Source organism: Chelonoidis abingdonii, chromosome 5, assembly GCF_003597395.2.
Source record: "Chelonoidis abingdonii isolate Lonesome George chromosome 5, CheloAbing_2.0, whole genome shotgun sequence".
NCBI lineage: Eukaryota > Metazoa > Chordata > Testudines > Testudinidae > Chelonoidis > Chelonoidis abingdonii.
In genome coordinates this window covers 135,330,566-135,340,152 of record NC_133773.1, presented here as the reverse complement: position 1 = coordinate 135,340,152, position 9,587 = coordinate 135,330,566, and positions in this window count along the sequence as shown.

The following is a 9,587-nucleotide window of genomic DNA, read 5'->3' as shown; positions in this document are numbered from 1 at the left end:
GCCAATGCCAGCTGCCCCAGAGGGAATGAACAGAACAATTAATCATCAAGTGATCCATCCCCTGTCACCCATTCCCAGCTTCTGGCAAACAAAGGTTTCAAGAGTGTTGTGATGAAATATGTATTTCTTTGCACATGAAAGAATAATGGATGAGGTTCCAGCTGTGCTTAATTGACATGATGTAGCTGAGAAGAGGTAAGGGGAAAGATAGTTTTAAGATACCTTCCACTTCCCCAGGCCTGGGCAGGCTGGAGCCCCAAGTGACCCTTGAAGTAATTTAGAGCATCATAAAGTGCAGCAGCGGAAAAGGTCCCTATGGGATTGCTGTACTAGCTGACGATCCAATGGAGTGTCATATACTTTGCCATCCCCAACTTGGCCCAGACTTATATTGTACGCTCTTTAGGGCAGGTACTGTTTGTATAGTGCCTTGCACAATGGGCTCCTGCTCCATATCTGGGGATCCTAAGCACTGCTACAATAATCATCATCATCTGTGGAGTGGCATTACAGCAAAGTGGCTGCAGGTGTGGCTGAGAATCTGGCCCACTTGGTAGATATTTCTTGTGTCAATGGTATACTGTATGATGTACAATGTAAAAGTCACATCTTGACTCTTACGTGGCTAGGTTCCGGAAATGACATGCCAGGTAGGGACATTGTGATCTCTTAGCAATATTAAACACTACTTGATATGAAGTGATTTGTTTGTGTAGCATAGTATTCAGGTAAGTGAATTCCCGATGCTGCAATGGGCTTTCTGCAGGTTGACCTGGGGCATGCACAGTGATTTCAGCTACATCTCTTACTCTGAAGTGTAATCTGATCACCTCTCATGGCTTGCAGAATTGCACAGTTGGGTGCTTTGAATTCCTGCCTGTTCAAGAAAAGAAATCTTTCCCAAATGTCCCAAATACAAATTTCACAAAGATAAATGGAATCCTGGGACCACCGTTGTGATCCAGTTACAAACAATGGGAGTTTGCCATTCACTTCATTGTGAGTAGCCCCTAATTTACTTTTAGAAATAATGAGGTCAAATAGAACTCTTTAATTCAGCCAACTGTGGTAGATTACAGTAAATATTTATCCCTATGCAGATTTTTATGCACATTATGGGTACATAATTGTTCCTGATGGAACATAACACATGCCCTAAGATTCATGAAAATTTAATGGGGTTTGATTTCAAAAGCATGGAGATAAAAATAGATGTTGGAAGAGTATTTTAATGTGGGTTGTGCACTAAAAACTGCCATGCATCAGAAAGATAATATCTGTTTCTATGAATTCCATCTCCGCTTCTCATTAGCTGCATCCTATATCATTAATTTTTAATGAATCCTTCTTCTGTTCCTCTGACCTGATGTTGGTACACACACACACCTATTTTAGTTTTACTCATTCTACTAGAAAATAGTTGTGGAAGAAATTCATAGGCAGGAATTGTAGACCAAGCTGGATGAGCAAGCATCACAGAGAGGTGATTAAGAAAAACCAAAAAGCCTACAAGGAGTGGAAGATGAGAGTGATCAGCAAGGAAAGCTACCTTATTGAGGTCAGAACATGTAGGAATAAAGTGAGAAAGGCCAAAAGCCATGTAGAGTTGAACCTTGCAAAGGCAATTAAAACCAATTGTAAAAGGTTCTATAACCATATAAATAAGAAGAAAACAAAAAAAGAAGAAGTGGGACTGCTAAACACCGAGGCTGGAGTGGATGTTAAGGATAATCTAGGCATGGCCCAATATCTAAACAAATATTTTGCCTCAATCTTTAATGAGGCTAATGAGGAGCTTAGAGATAATGGTAGGATGACAAATGGGGATGAGGATATAGAGGTAGATATTACCATATCCAAGGTAGAAGCCAAACTCAAACAGCTTAATGGGACGAAATCGGGGGGCCCAGATAATCTTCATCCAAGAATATTAAAGGAACTGGCACATGAAATTGATGCTCTTCCCTCTGAGTTGGTAGTAAACCAATGTCTCAACATAGTGCTTGGGGATAGATATTCACTGAGTTTGTTTTTGAATGAGACATAAACCAGAAGTCCTGATCATCTCTGGTTAGCAAAGATGCCATGTCACTTTTTGCATGAGCAATTTGGTCACATGAGATGTCCTGCCTCAATTGCTATTTGGGTAGTTACATTCTGTCCACCTAAATTCCCTTGCTGCTTCAAATGGATACAGTATTCTTCCTCACCTCCTGTTTTAAACTCTCATGTAGCGTTGCCGGTAAGAAGCTGCCACCTTCCACTCATTCCACAAATGTGTTTCAGTCTTAGATGAAATGTTCTGTAAATTGTAGGCAAAAGGTCCTTTATAATATGTAAGATATCATTATTGCAAGGAAGAATTCTCTTTGACTCACATCTCTTTTTTAGTGTTTTAGTCTTGAAATATAAAAAGTCTTAATAAAAGTTTGTTCCTTGGTCAGAAGTTAGAGGCTTCATTCTGATTTACACAGTGGCCCCTAGAAACCATTCTAGTGCTATAAAAGGGCCTTAAAATGCAAAGGTGATTAATTCCCCCTGTAAGTCCTACATTGCCAGAGCAATTTGAAGGAGTTTTGGCATTAAAAGCACAATCAGGTCTGGTATATTTTTTTTTTCAGATTTTTTTCATGCGAGATAGCAACAAAAATAATCAAACAGTAACTATGGCGGCAGCCATTTTAAATTGGATTCTAATAAGGAGGAATTGCTAGCAAGTCCGAAGGTGGAAAGAAACTTGCGTGAAAGTGATCAGGAAATATTTATGACAGGATTCTGCTGCACTCAATCTTTCCTTCTTGTCCTTTTTTTAAGATCATAAAATGATAGATTTCCTGATTGAAAGGAAAGGAAAGGAAAGGAAAGGAGTGAGTGTAGCAGAGTAAGGGAAATGGACTTCAAAAAGCAAACTTTAACAAACTCAGAGAACTGGTAGATAGGGTCTGATGGGGAAAAATATAAGGAAAAAAGGAGTTCAGAAAAGTTGGCAGTTTCTCAAAGAGATAACATGAAAAGCAAACTACAACAAAACCAATAGTAAACTATCCTACTGTAACGGAAAGCTAGGAAGAACAGTAAGAGGTCAATATGGCTTCATAGGGAGCACTTTAATAACCTGGAAAAAAATCTACAAAAAATGGAAAACTGGACACATTGCTAAAGAGGAGTACAAAAGAACTGCCCAAGTGTGTAGGGACAAACTCAGAAAGACTAAGCGATAAAATGAGTCACACCTCAAAGGACGTAAATGGCAATGAAAAGAGGTTCTATAAATGCATTAGGAGCAAGACAAAGATGAAGAACAGTGTAGGTCCGCACTTTGTAGGGAAGGAGAGCTAATAATGGATGACACCAAAGCAACTGAGGTGTTTAATGCCTATTTTGCTTCAGTCTTCACAGAAAAGTAACTTCTGACCAGATAATTAACACAAGTAATATTACCAACAGGGTAGAAGGAACACAAGCCAAAATAAAGAAAGAATAGGTTAAAAAATACTTATCTAAAGTCAGGGCTGGATTTACACCTTACATGCCCCTAGGCACAGCATCTTCAGTGCTCCCCCCGCCTACAGCTGACCTTCATGTTTTAGAGAGGTAAGGCACCCCTAGAACACTGGCATCCCTAGGCATGTGCCTACCGTGCCTAATTGGAAATCTGACCCTGTCTAAGTTAGATGAATTCAGGTCAGCCGGGTCTGATAAAATTCACCCTAAGGTACTTAAGTAACTAGCTGAAGCAATTGTGGAACCATTAGTGATTATCTGTAAGAACTCATGGAGGACAGATGAAGTCCCAGAGAACTGGAGAAGGGCACACATAGTACCTAACTTTAAAAAAGAGGAACAAAGAAGACCCAAGGAATTACAGAACAGTCAGTCTAATTTCAATATCTGGAAACATGCTAGAACAAATTATTACACAACCAGTTTGTAAGCACCAAGATAATAGGGTGATAAGGAATAGCGAACATGGATTTGTAAAGAACAAATTATATCAAACCAACTACATTGCCTTTTTTGATGTGTTTCTTTCCTAATGGATCAGAGGGAATCAGAAGATGTGTTATATCGTGATTTTAGTAAAGTTTTTGACACAGTAACATGTAACATTCTCAAAAAGAAACTAAGGAAATGTGGTGTAGATGAAATTACTATAAGGTGGGTGTAGCAGGGTGGTCACCCACTCCGGCCCTGGAAGGGTCAAAGCCAGATCTGGGAGAGGGCTGAGGCTGTGAAGCAAAGCCTGGGCTGATTGGGGAAGGCAGTAACAGCTGGGGCCATGCCCCAATCAGGCCCAGCTGGCCCCTGTAAGAAGCTGCGAGCCAAAAGCCCAGACACTCTCTGCCTGTAGAGAGAGAAGGGCCTGGCTGCTGGGGAGCTGAGCAGGGTACTGAGAGTGCAGAAGGGCTGGGGGAAGACTAGAGGAGCTGGGGAGCTCCAGCCTAAGAAACCTCTAGGCTGCAGGCCTAACTGAAGGCCTAAGACAGGTACTGGGGTTGTAGAAGAGCAGCCCAAGCTTAGGCAGGGGCAGCAGGTCCAACCCCCCGCCCTTGCCTGTGATGAGTGGTTTATACTGCAGTCTGCCCCAGTGAGCGGGGACTAGCTGGTGGCTTGCACTAGCCTATGACTAAGGTGAGGCGGGGATAGTGGGTGGGGGTTCCCCTGAGTGAGGAGAACCAAAGAAACTGTGAGGGTACTGCCTAGGGGCAGCACCCAGAGAAAGGGTCATCCGGGGTGCAGAAGGGACCCCGGGGCCAATGCAGGATGAGACACTGGTTGACAGAAGGTGCTCCGGGGGTTGCAGAGCGAATTCCCTGGATGACCAGCAGTGGGTGCCACTGGGTGAGTCTGTGCACTGTTACAGTGGGTGACCAACTGGTTGAAAGACCCTACTGAAAGAGTAGTTTTAATGGTTCACTCTTTAACTGGGGAGATCTATCTAGTTGGGATCTGTGGGGATCAGTCCTGGGTCTGGTACTATTCAATATGTTCATTAATCACTTGGATAAAGGGGTGCAGAATATGAGTATAAAATTTGTGGATGACCCCAATAAAGGAAAATGCAAAGCACTTCACTTAGGGAGAACAGAATCACACGGAGCAAATACAAAATGGGGACTAGCTAGCTGGGCACTTGTACTGCAGAAAAGGATTTGGGGGTTATAATGGATCACAAACCAAATATAAATAAAAAATGTGATGCAGTTGCAAAAAAACTTAATATGATTTTTTGGTTTATTACCAGGCGTGTCATATGTATGTAACCCTTCTGCCCCTCTGAGTTGGCAGCAACAAGGGTAGGGTTCAGTATCCAGGGGTTCCGTTTCAGTAACACAATGCATAACCGGCTCGAGCCCCCACCCAGTGACCTGGGACACTTACATACCACACCCCCCTGGACGCCTCTAGGAGGCAATACTTCCCCTCTCGCAAGCACGGAGTCTGAGTGTAGCAAAATTGTTTTAATAAAGGAAGGAATCAATGCAGCATCCCATTGGAGAAACACCACAAACAGGGTTATAACACAAACCATAAACAAAAACCCACCTCCAAGTACGTTTGGCAATGTCCCTTTCCCCTTAGGGTCTTAAGTCCAATCACCCCAAAGTCCAACAACCCAAGAGTCTCTGGTCAGTGCCACCCCAGAATTCAAGAGTTTATCTGTAGAGTTTTATCCCCCCAGCTTGGGTGGAAATTGGGGGGGGAAGTCCACACAGGGTGTTAAGGGGCACCTTACGTGGGCCAGGGCCAACTGCTCCACCTCTCCATGAAGTTCTGCTGCAGCCTTCACCACGACCAGCTCCACCACACCAGCTGTGCTGCTCCTCCAGCCGCCCCTGCAAACCGCTTCACTCTGCTCACTGTTCCATGGGCTGCTCCAACACGCTGCAACTGCTCCGCTCTGCCAGCCGCTTAACGATAGGTCTTCAGACTCCCCCACTAGTTAACACAGCACTCAATGATCTCAGTTCAGCTCTTTCAGTGATTTCAGCTCTTAGTAGGGGAGCCCTGGTGCTGGTGCACCATTGGCCCAACATGAATTCAGCTCAGCAGTCTCTAGATGGACTCCTAATGGAATCAAAATTAGCTCTACTCTTTAACAGTGGAGAGAGGAGGATGTGCAATTGGTGTTCCAGGCCCTCAAAAGGGGCTCATAGCATCAGGTACACACACCAGTCCCCAACCTCTCTCAATTCATAGGGTTTTGGAACCCATGTCCCATGTTTAGCAAGTACCACCCAACTGAGGTTGAGTCATTTCTGTCACAAAGCAGTCCCACAGCTCCCCATTCACACAATCAGGGTGACAAACTCTTTTCTTTCCTCCTGCCCCAATAACAAAGAAATTGGGGATTCCAGAGCTGTTAAAATCACCATCCCAAGCTGCTGTGGGGTTATGCTAAGTGGGGGAGTGGATGCCAATGCATTCTTAAAATTCTTTCCACACTCTCTACAATTCACCACCAGATGTCATGGTAGCGCTCATCCTGACTCTGCTTACATGTAAGACATGGGAAGAAATTGTTCCACTCTACCAGGCATTGCTGAGGCCTCAGTTGATCGTTGTGTCCAGTTTTGGACACCTAACTTTAAAAAAAGATGTTGACAAATTGGAAAAAATCCTTATAAGAGCAACAAAAATGATAAAATGTTTAGAAAAACTGGCTATGAGGAAAGGTTTTAAAAAACAACGACCCTGGGTATGTTTAATTTTGAAAAAAGAAGACTGAGGGGTGACCTGATGATAGCCTTCATATACATTAAAGGCTGTTAGAAAGTAGACAGTGACCAACTGTTCTCCATGTCCAGTGAGAAGAACAAGAAATAATGAGCTTCATCTGTAGTAAAGTAGACTTAGGGTACGTCTTCACTACCCGCCATATCGGCAGGTCGCAATCGATTGCTCAGGGATCGATACATCGCGTCTCATCTAGACATGATATATCGATCCCCGAACACACTTATATCGATTCCGGAATTCCACCAAGCCCAATGGAGTTGCGGAATCGACAGGGGGAGACGCGGACATCGATCCCTCTCCGTGAGGACGGTGAGTAATTCGCTCTTAGATACTTCGACTTCAGCTACTTTATTCATGTAGCTGAAGTTGCGTATCTAAGATCGATTTTCCCCCGTAGTCTAGACCAGCCCTTAGGCTAGATGTTAGGAAAAACTTCCAACTGTAAGGATAGCTAAGCAATGGAATAAGTTACTGAGGGAAATTTCAGAATCTCTGTCACAGGAGGTTTTTAAGAACAGATGAGACAAACCACGCCAGGGAAGGTTGGAGTATACTTGATCCTACCCCAGCGCAGGGGACTGGACTAGTTGACCTCTTGAGATCCTTTCAAGCACTATATTTCTATGATTCTATGAATACTTGTTCCTATCATCTTTCCTCAGTTTGTCCTCATATGTAACACTGTACACTTGACAAGAAGATGCAAATTTGAGATATTTCCTTTATTACTTAGAAAACCAACTATATTAAAGTTTTTCTTTCTCAGCCGGTTATTTGTATTACTTTCCTCTGTGTATTACAGACAAAGCGTATGAAACATAGAGATTCAGTAAGAAACAGGAAAATGCAATGTGACAAGAAAAACCTTATGAGGCATTGCTTGTTATTTACCATGTACAAAAGAATCAATAGACACTCTAGTCAGTTAAATGGATGGCGTGTCATAAGATATTTTACTGTATGTTCCCCTGAAAAGGTCTCATATTTGTCTTAGATAACTAGACAATGTTATTTTAGAATTAAATATAGAGATATATACCTTGTAAAATTCACTCACACAAAGGTAAATATCTAATTATGATATTCCAGTAAAAATGGAAAAATAACTTGTCAGGTACCAGTGAAATTACGTTTCCTAGTTATCTCCTGCAATTGACAAGATTTCAGGGACGACCATTGTAGGTGGAAAGATCATCAAAATGTTTTGTCATGTGGTGAGTGTTCGGTATATCTTGATTCTGTTTCACTGAGGATACTCCTCTGGGGAAGGGGACGCCAGTTATTAGGAAGAGACAGGTAATGATAGTCGGTGATTTGATTGCCAGAAATATAGATAAGTGAGTTTGTGATGACCAAGAGAACTGCATGGTGGGTGTCTTCTCGGTGCAAAGGTTGCCTTCCCTTCAAAATATCTAGATAGACTTATGTGCAGTGCTGGGGAGGAGCCAGTGGCTGTGGTACATGTAGGTACCAATGACCTGGGAAAGACAGCAGAAAGGTCCTGGAAGCCAAGTTTAATGTCTTGCTTAGCAGCCTAAAGTCCAGGAACACGATGGTAGCATTTTCTGAAATACTTTCAGTTCCACATCCAGGACCAATTAGACAGGCAGAACTGCAGAGTTTCAATGCATGGATCAGATGGTGTTGGGAGGACGGATTTAGGTTTCATAGGAACTGGGGAACTGTTTGGGAAAAAAGGAGCCTAGACAGGAAAAATGAGCTCCATCTAAACCAAACAGAACCAAATTGCTAGCATATAAAATTAAAAAGGTTGTAGAGGAGTTTATTTAAACTAAGGGTTGAGGGGAAGCCATCAGGTGCAGAGGATAAAACTCTGCAGACAGAAAGATCCATGGAGAGGATTTATTAAACAGGACACACTATAGCCTAATAAGAAGAAGAAACTTGAAGTTGAGAAAGTACAGGTAGGAACTGAAGAGAAATAGTAAAACAATAAAGAGTCCCATTTAATTACATCCCATGAAGGCAGACAATTAAATATTGACAAATTTTATAAGTGCTTGTGTATAAATACTACAAGTCTAAATACTAAGATGGATGAATTTGAGTGCCTGGTATTAAATGAGGTTATTGATATAATAGGTATCACAGAAACTTGGCAAAAAAATGGTACATGGTAATACCAGGGTATAAAATATATAGGAATGACACAATAGGTTGCACAGTTGGGCAAAGGGCACTATATGAGAAAGAAAGCATAGCGTCAAAATAGGAAAAATCTTAAATGAATCAAACTGTACTATAGAATCTCTATGGATAGAAATTTCAAGCTTGAATAATAAGAGTATAGCAGGAGTAGGAATAGACTACCAACCACCTGACCAGCATGGTGATGGTGATTGTGAAACGCTCAGAGAGACTAGACACTACAAAAAAAGAAAACACAATAATAATGGGCGATTTCAGCTATCTCCATATTGACTGGATACATGTCACCTCAGGACAGGATGCAGAAATGAAATTTCTACACACCATTAATGACTGCGTCTTGGAGAAGGTAGTCCTAGAAACCACAAGGGAGAGGCAATTCTGAATTTAGTACAAGGATCTGGTCCAAGTGGTGAATATAGCTGAACTGCTCAACAGTAGTGACCATAATGCAATTAAATTTACTATCATCTAGGGGACAAAATACCAAAAAACCCACTCCAGTAACATTTAACTTGAAAATGAGGAACTGCAAAAAATGAGGAAGCTAGTTAAATGAAATTTAAAAGCAACAGCCAAAAAGAGGGAATTTTGCTGCAAGCTGCATGGAAACTATTTAAAACCACAGAACCTCAAATTAAATGTATTCCCCAAATTAAAATAAAAAAGACAGTAAG